Raw genomic sequence first — 7,601 nt, forward strand, 5'->3', positions numbered from 1 at the left:
GAATATGAACCAGATCTGCAGCAACGCACCACCATGAAAGAGATAGAGACATATTGCAACTATTTCCAATATCTCCTTCTCCATAATGCCAACAATGCATTATGTGCTCCCCCTGAGCCTGTACCACCAATAAGAAGAGGTTCAACAAGATGATGCATCAACAACCCCCAGCTTTTGCCTGAGGTATTCAAACGTGTCCCTGGGCAATGGTTTGGTAAGAATATCAGCAACTTGTTCCTTGGAAGGAACATACTCCAACTTGACTTTCTGTTCAAGCACTTGTTCCCGGAGAAAATGGTACTTGATTGGTATGTGCTTGGTTTTTGAATGCATAACCGGATTCTTTGAGATGCTGATTGCACTTGTGTTATCACATAAGATGGGAATAGGTGGTGTACAAGTGATTTGAAAATCCTGCAAAGTCTGCATCATCCAAAGGAGTTGAGTGCAACAAGATGCAGCAGCAACATATTCCGCTTCAGCTGTAGACAAGGCAATCGAACTCTGTTTCTTGCTGAACCAAGATACCAGTCTGGAACCCATAAAGAACGCACCACCACTTGTGCTTTTCCTGTCATCCACGCTTCCGGCCCAATCTGCATCTGTATAAGCATGAAGAGTAAGATCTGTATCTCTAGGATACCATAAGCCATAATTTTGAGTCCCTTGAAGATATTTGAAAATTCTCTTTACTGCCTGAAGATGAGTCTCCTTCGGATTTGCCTGAAATCTTCCAACTATTCCAACTGCATGCATGATGTCCGGTCGGGTACCTGTCAAATATAGTAAGCTTCCAATCATAGATCTGTAGGTTGGTTGATGTACTGCTGCAGATTCATCATTTGCACTGAGACTACATCCTGTGACCATGGGTGTACACACTGGTTTTGCATCTTCCATGCCATATTTCTTCAAAATCTGCTTGAGATACTTGGTTTGAGATAAAAAGATTCCTCCTTCCTTTTGTTGGATTTGTAAACCAAGGAAATATGTCAGTTCTCCTAGCAAGGACATTTCAAATTCTTTCTGCATGACCGAGGCAAAGCTTTGACTCATAGCTTCTTCATTGCTGCCAAAAATAATGTCATCTACATACACAACAAGTATTAGCAATTTGTCATTTTCAACTTTTATATACAGATTGCTATCTGCTGAACCTTTTGAGAAACCTTGTTGATGAAGATATTTGTCCAACCGGTATTACCAAGCCCTTGGAGCTTGTTTGAGACCATAGAGAGCCTTTTTCAATCGGCATACAAGATTTGGATCATTTCCAAGAATGAACCCATCTGGCTGTTCAATGTACACTTCTTCTTCCAAGTCTCCATTCAGAAAGGCTGATTTCACGTCCATTTGAAATACTTTGAAGTTTTGAAAACTTGAGAGAGCAAGGAACATTCGAATGGCCTCAAGTCTTGCAACAGGAGCAAAAGTTTCTTCAAAGTCTATTCCTTCTTGCTGCGCATACCCTTTACAAACAAGTCTGGCTTTGTTTCTAATTACTTCTCCATTTTCATTCAATTTATTTTTGAAGACCCATTTTGTTCCGATAACATTCTTATCCTTTGGTCTAGGAACCAGCTCCCAAGTGTTGTTCTTTTCGATTTGCTCAAGTTCTTCATTCATTGCTTTCACCCAACATTCATCTTTGCATGCTTCTTTCACATTTTGTGGTTCAGTAGAGGAGAGTAATGCCAAATAGCTTGAGGCTTCTGCAACTGTTCTTCTTGTTTGTACACCTGCTTCTTTCTGCCCCACAATCTGAGATTCTGGATGATTCTTCTGAACATATCTGGATGGAGTTTTCTCTTCTATTCTTGTCTGCTTCTCTGGTTCTTCTTGAGGTTCTCCTTGGGGTTCTTCTTCTTCATTATTCTGTCTTTGAGGGTAGCCTTCATCTTCTTCTATATCTTCATGATGTACTTGCCTAGGAATATATCCCTTCTCATCAACCACTACATCAATGCTGTCAACAATTCTGCCAAGTCTTTTATTGTAGCATTTGTATGCTTTGCTATGTGGAGAATAGCCAAGAAGAATGCCTTCATCTGCTCTAGGTTCAAGTTTGCCAAGCTGCTCATCAGTATTCTTGATATAGCATTTGCTCCCAAAGATTTTGAAGTGCTTTACCGAAGGAGTTTTACCACTCCAGAGCTCATGAGGAGTTTGAGTGCTGTTCACCCGGACATTTGTCTTGTTGAGAATAATAACCGCAGCATGTGCAGCTTCACCCCAGAAAGTTGCGGGAGTTCCTGATTCATCAAGCATAGCACGATCCATTTGTTGGATTGTTCTGTTCATTCTTTCAACAACTCCATTTTGCTGAGGAGTTCTAGCTGTAGAGAATTCTCTCCTTATCCCATGTTCATCACAGAAATCGAAAAATTCATTTGAAGTAAATTCCCCACCTCTGTCGGATTTGAGGCACTTAATTTTGTGACCTGATTCATTTTCAACCAAGGCTTTGAAGGACTTGAATTTTTCGAATGCTTCATCTTTGTGCTTCATAAGTCCTAACCAGACAAACCTGGAGAAATCGTCAATAAATAATATCAAGTATTCCTCTCCTCTAGGTGTTCTTTTCCTAAATGGACCACATGTATCTGTATGTACTAGCTCAAGAGGCATGCTAGCTGATCCTTCTTTCTCTGGAAAGTTAGTCCTGGTTTGTTTTCCAAACTGACATGATCTGCATATGGTGTTGTCAGGAATTTTGATATCTGGAAGATCGCGAACTGCCTGATATTTGCATGCTTTCCTTATTTGTGAGAAGCTTAGATGTCCCAACCTTCGATGCCATAACCAGTGCTCTTCATCCTTGCTTAGATAGCATTGTTGTTGTCCTTCTTCAAATATGTACATATTATTTGGAGTTCTTTTGCCTTTGAGTACTGTTTTACCTGTATCAAGATCACGAACAAGACATCCATTCGATCTGAAAATAACCTCGGTTCTTTGATCACACATCTGGCTGACACTTAGTAGATTATGCTTCAATCCATCAACATACAAAACATTTCCAGCCTTGACCTTTTCTTTTAAAGGAGCAATACCTTTTCCTTTTATAGTTGCAGGAGTATCATTTCCAAAAGAAACTTTCTTTCCTTTTTCTAAAGTAGAATAAGATTCAAGTTTTTCTTTATCACCTGTCATATGTTTCGAACATCCACTGTCAATGTACCATAGATTTTCCTGTCCTTCTGCATAAAATGCTATCCCACATCTTTCTGTTTGAGGTTCCTTTATTCTCCATGTTTTGGTGCTTGTGGCTTGTTCCTTTTTCCCTTCTTGTTCCTTTTTCTCCTGAAACCTGCTCCTGCATTCAGAGTCTTCATGACCAAAATTATTGCAAATAGAACATTCAACTTCATTTTCAAGAGCCGAAAAGTTGTTATAGGTCCTTTTTGTAATCATACTTCTTTGTTTTTGAGCTTCCCTAGTCATGATTGTTTTATATGCAACACATTGAGCTGCTTTGTGACCAAAGTTATGGCAAGAAAAGCATTGTCCATTGAAGAAGCTTCTGCGGTTATTGAATCTACCAGCCAACTGATTGTAATTTCTATTTTCATCTATTCTTGAACCAAACTGAGAAGATTTTACCTGTGGCTGGTTGTAGCTTTTGTTCACCCTTAAGATGGATTGCCCTTGATAATTTCTGTTTGTAATTCGTCCCTGCTTTACCTGATTATCTTCATTGTTCTTTTGCTCATTTCTTCTTGCTGCATCAAGATAACTTTTTGAGGTGGATGCTTGAGAGGTTTCTCCATTATAGCCCAAACCTGTCTTGTTTAGAGGAGACCGCTGCACATTGATAATCTCATCCAAAGTTTCAGATCCTTTGACAAACTTAAGATTAATAGCTTTTGTTTTCTCAATTTCTTTTCTGAGACCAACAATTTCACCTTCTAGTTTTTCAAGATGTTTTTCCTTTTCATCAATTTGAAATTGTAGAGTATCAATGATCACATTCTTTTCTTCTATACATCTCTTGAGTCTAGTAATTTCATCATAGAGATTATCCACATCTACAGCATCCTCATAATCATCATCTTTAAATGCCATTAACAGCGTATATTTATTACCTTGTTCATCTTCATCACTGTTTGATAAGCCATCACTATCTTCATGGGTGTAGTAGCTTTTCTTATTTGCACTTTGTTTCTTGTTCCATCTAGCAGGTTCCTTTCCTTTATCCTTATAAGGACATTTTGCAGCATAATGACCTACTCTTCCACAAGCAAAGCATTTGAAAGGTAGCTTACCTCTGAACCTTCCAGAACCCCTTTGAAGATTTCTGACAAAATTTGATTCTTCTTCCTCTTCTTCTGGAACATGGCTTGCTTCATAGTAATCTTCTTTGCCTGATGCCTTAAAAGCAGCTTCCCTTCTATCTGATGGACCTCCCTTTCTCATTTCATAAGCAGTTAGAATTCCATGTAGCTGAGACATAGTGAGAACACAAAGATTTTCTTTTTCTTCTATTGCAGATACTTTAGATTCAAACTTGGGGGATAAAGATCTTAGAATCTTTTGAACTACTATAGCCTCTTTTATTTCTTCACCCAAATTTTTCATACAATTAACAATCTCATCTACCCGAAGAAAATAATTAGCCACACTTTCATCATTATACATCTTGAGAGTCTCATATTGAATCCTGAGAGTTTGAAGTTTAGCTTGTTATACCTGTTCATCTCCTTCATAGCTCGTGACCATTTTGTCCCATATCTCTTTTGCTGATTTGAAGTGCATTACCTTCATGAATTCTATTTGGGATATACTTCCTAATAGAGTACTGACTGCTTTTGCATTTGTTTCATACTTCTTTTTCTCAGCTGGATCTGTAGGAGTAGCTGAAGGAAAAGCATAGCCTGTTTCTACAATGTCCCAAACTTCTGTACCAAGAGATTGAAGATATGCAGTAACTCTTACCTTCCAATAATTGAAGTTTGTCCCATCAAAAATCGGTGGCCTGATTGATGCTTCTCTCTCGTAGTTGCTCATGATGAACGATCTACCTTCAAGCGATCAAGCTTCTCTGAAGGACCTGCTCTGATACAAATTGTTGGAAATAATACTGAGAGGGGGGGTGAATCAGTATTATCAAGCAATTTAATAAATCTTCCTTATTTGATCTTTGAATTATTTTTGCATGTCAGTACCATAAAATAATGAGCATGAAAAACAGATAGTCACACCAAAGAACACAAGATGTAAGGTGGAAACCCAATGTGGGTGAAAACCACCTGCTGTAATATGTCTCTATCTTCTTTCAATTTAGAAACTTCTTTTACAATGATTTTGTACTGGTGCAGTCCTTTACCAGTACGCAGGCTGCAACCTGCAGAGAGCTACAACTCTCTCTCTTTCTCGTTTTCCAGTCTACTCCTGGAAGGGAGCTACAACCCCCTACTTCTTTTCATAAAGCATCAGATGATCAACAAGTACATAACAGATATAGACCACTACAGATATCAGATCAGCAATAACAGAACTAACCCAGAACACCTTATCAACAGAGAAATTCAATCAACAGAACATCTTAAAACAGAGACGCAGTTTTTCTTTCTGTGGCCTGCGACTAGACGCAGTTAACCTTCTGCTACTCTGCGTCCACACGCAGATATCCTTCTGCTGTGCTGCGTGCCCACGCACTGTTCCTTTGACTTCTCTGCGTTCTGTTGCTTCAGGGACGCACCCAAAGATACTATCGCGCCGCGTCTTTTGCTACAGAGACGCACCTGAAAACACTATCGCGCCGCGTCCTTCTGCTTCAGAGACGCACCTGAACCTTGATCGCCCTGCGTCCCCACGCCGGTCTCTCTCTACTGTACTGCGTCCCGGCGCACTTGCCCTTTACAGTACCTGCGTCCCGGCGCACTTTCCCTTCACTGAACCTGCGTCCTTTCAGATATAAATGATATGAAGACTTCAGGACTAACCCAAACAGTCAGATCTACAGATCTGATCATGCGCCATAGAGATCACAGTCCATTAGAAGATTCGCCCTCTTAGATCTAGACTAGATCTCACCAAATAAGATATTCAACCAAAGACAATGAATAATCCAAATGAACTCCTTTGCTTTATATAGGCAAGCTCCTCCCCAAAACATGGAACAATACCACGAGCCGACACCATAGAAACACAAAACCGTCGGCTAGATACCACACAGGAAACCCCCACGTGCTTTTCTCTGCCTTGAAATGTGTGCACTGGGTAGACGCACCCCCTGAACGGCTGGCCAGCGTCCCTGGACGCGGGTTCTGCATGGTATACCTGCGGGGACGCACTTTCTGAACCGATTGCCTGCGTCCTTCTTAATTTTCAACAAACTGAGAGCCTTACCACCGGAGTTGCCATCAAGTACAACATCTGTAACATACAGTCATACCAGAAAACATAATGCCAGAGAACAACTACCTGTGACAAGAGAACAGCTACTTGCAACAAGAGGAGAACACAATACAAAGGCAAATATACATATTCATAAATGATTTAGGATTAGAAGTAAATCAAATATACTAATGCAATCATACAAAATACACCAGCATATAGGAAAGAATCAAGATAGCTTTATTGAAAGTAACAGGGTTCAGGAAGAGATACAACCCATAGGGCTCCAACCCAGCATCTCCTTCCCAGCAGAATGGAATTCCTTCTTCAGCTCCTTTCAAAGCATAACACACCCAATGTTTCTAGCCACAAACCAACATCAATTCTTTGCAAATACCAAATTCCAACCTCCCTAGACCTCATGAGAGAGATCTATATATAGGAGTTTTGGAGAAAGGATGAGTCAGCTTGAGGCTGGTATGAAGCTGACTAGTGTCCTCTCCCACTTTAGTTCTTGAGTCCACTTGGAGGTCCTTGCTTCCACTTGGAGATTTGGAACCTCTTACTCATCACCAGTCGAATTCCCTGATCCAAGTGTCATTTTGGAAGCTTCCTGGGCATTGACACCTTGAGAAATGACTCTGCCACTTGTCCAAACTCGCTCAGTGCAGGTAGCCTTCTTTTCAGTTGACATTCAACGCAGGTAGACAGTGGAGCAGTTGACATTCAGTGCAGATGCTCAGTGGAGCAGTTGACATGATCCAGAATTGCCTTGTTTTTGAGTGTTTTCAGGTGGAGAACTTTTGTTAAGTGTTGTGGTTTGCTGGCCTTGTTCCTCTAGTGGTAGGAACAACATGTTTAGGGACTTTGGATCCCTTGATTATTGACATTTCATGCTCAGTGATGCAAGGCACAAAAATGTCTATAACAGTTGCCCCTTAAAGTATGAGGCCGTTTATCGGGTGAAATGCTTTATCCAGGAGGGTCCGAAGTTCATCCATCTGCTGGGAGGAGACCTGTAATAAAATACAATACAATACATTATGATTCATTTTGCTTTCATGATCTAGCTGAGGTGGGCATTCCCATGATCAGCTTTATAAATTCATTTTTGTACATGGAACAGATGATCGTCTGATTGTAGACTGATAATTTTGGTGAAATTATCATCCTTTGAGTAGGATGATCATCTGCTGCAATGATGTACGTGTCAAATGTCTTTATATTTCTTGAATATATATCGCAGCCCGGATGGATGAAAC

The sequence above is a fragment of the Pinus tabuliformis genome, chromosome 5_1, assembly GCF_031772625.1.
Source record: "Pinus tabuliformis cultivar Carrire ecotype Pingquan chromosome 5_1, CPIR1, whole genome shotgun sequence".
Lineage (NCBI taxonomy): Eukaryota > Viridiplantae > Streptophyta > Pinopsida > Pinales > Pinaceae > Pinus > Pinus tabuliformis.